Raw genomic sequence first — 1,872 nt, forward strand, 5'->3', positions numbered from 1 at the left:
TAGACATACAATAAACAAAATGGGAAAGAAATATTGCAATTTAACAGGAATATTGCAAGTTACTGACAGTATTGCAATTACAAAGCATAATTTTTTACAAAACTGAAAAAAGAAAAAAATCACAGCATAAATTTAAAATATGTTTGAGGTGGAAGACTGAATTTAAAACAGATTTTGAATTTTAAATACAGAGGAGCCGGATCCAGCTTGTCCTGTTACTAATCTTCCAGCAAGGACTAACCGTTTGTTACGTTAAACTTACAAACTCTGGGCTTTTGTATTAACCTACCAAAATCCTCAAATCGCCATTATTGCTTAATATAGCATAACAAGTGAACAAAGCATGATCCACCTAGTCCTTGCTAGATGCCATAACTACACCATCTTGGTCTATTAATGCCCACTTAAAAGTAGCTGTGTATTTTGCAATAAATAAATAATAAATAAATAAAACTGCAGGGCCACAACAATCTGTAAGGAAACCTGTTCTCTCAGAATAAAGGTACAAAGCTGTCACTGGGGTGGTACCCTAAGGTTCAAAAGTATCTTTGTAATATTAAGCATCACAACTGTTTTCAACAAATTCTCTCCCTGGAATTAAAGATTAAACAAGATAACTCAAAAATCAACAAACAAAGTACAACACAACTGCATATGTTCTCTGGAAGGTGCCATGCTAAAAGAGTAAATGTCTAATGTGTCAGACCATTATAGTCACCTCTCAACAAATAGACACATAGCCAGTTAAACTAATAAATGAATAAATCATAACAAGGACAAATCACCACCTTGGAATTATAAGGTTCTTTGCATTCCAAAGTTTTTGCATTCCATACTTTGTATATAGAACCTTTTTGTTTTCTAAATAAAAAGTCCCAAAATGCGCACAACTTACAAAAAAAAACAAGAAAAAACAGAAGAGTCTGTAACAGAATAAGAATATGTTAATAACTCAATTTTGACAAAAATGTCAGACAGAACCTTATAATTCAAAGGTGACAAAATGGGAGGAGTCAGAAGAGAGCTTAATTATTGATAAGTACAATGATTTATCAATAATATATTAATTATTGATTAATAAAATAAGTATATTAATAATAGTTAGTAAGTTTATTCTACTCTAAATAAATAAATAAAAGGGGAGTGTCAAATTTAATAAAAAGGGAAAATTGACAAGAAACCCACAATTCTTAGAAGGCTTTCTTCCACTTCATATTCATTCTGATCAGTGACTCCTGGAATGCGCGCCGCTCACTTTCATTGGAGTTAGTGTGTAGTGTAACTGTAACATGACCACAAACAAGCCCAAACCAGCAGCTGGTGACCTGATGTTAAAAGGCTTGAGGCATAATTTTTGAAGAGTATAATTCTTGGAATTCAACAGAGTGCACACTGCCTGTATTCCAAGGTTAGTTTCGTAAACGAAAACTAAGACGAAAACGACTGATCAAAAACCATTTTCGTAAACTGAAATAAAATAAAAATGTCTAAATAAATTAAAAACTAAAACGAAACAAAACTAACAACAGTTATTGAAAAAGTAACTGAAATACAATAATAATAATAATCAAAAAGAAATAATCGTTTTCGTAATCATTACGTTCTCACCCCGTGGCAGAAAAATATATGAGCTGTGGCTGTTTAGGGAAATATCTGTAAATGGCACATCGCAAACTAATTTTTTTCATGAATATGACAACCTGATGAAGGACGCGCTCAGTCATTCAGGAAGCGCCCCAGCTTCCAATGATCCAATCAATTCCCGAAGGACGAAATCAAGTCCCGCCCTCTCATTTCAGATGCCATTTCACTCGGATATACAGTACTTCACAGTAGAGAAGAAAAGACAATCGCAACTTCCGTTTCATGTCG

The sequence above is a fragment of the Sinocyclocheilus anshuiensis genome, unplaced genomic scaffold, assembly GCF_001515605.1.
Source record: "Sinocyclocheilus anshuiensis isolate Anshui unplaced genomic scaffold, SAMN03320099.WGS_v1.1 scaffold964, whole genome shotgun sequence".
Lineage (NCBI taxonomy): Eukaryota > Metazoa > Chordata > Actinopteri > Cypriniformes > Cyprinidae > Sinocyclocheilus > Sinocyclocheilus anshuiensis.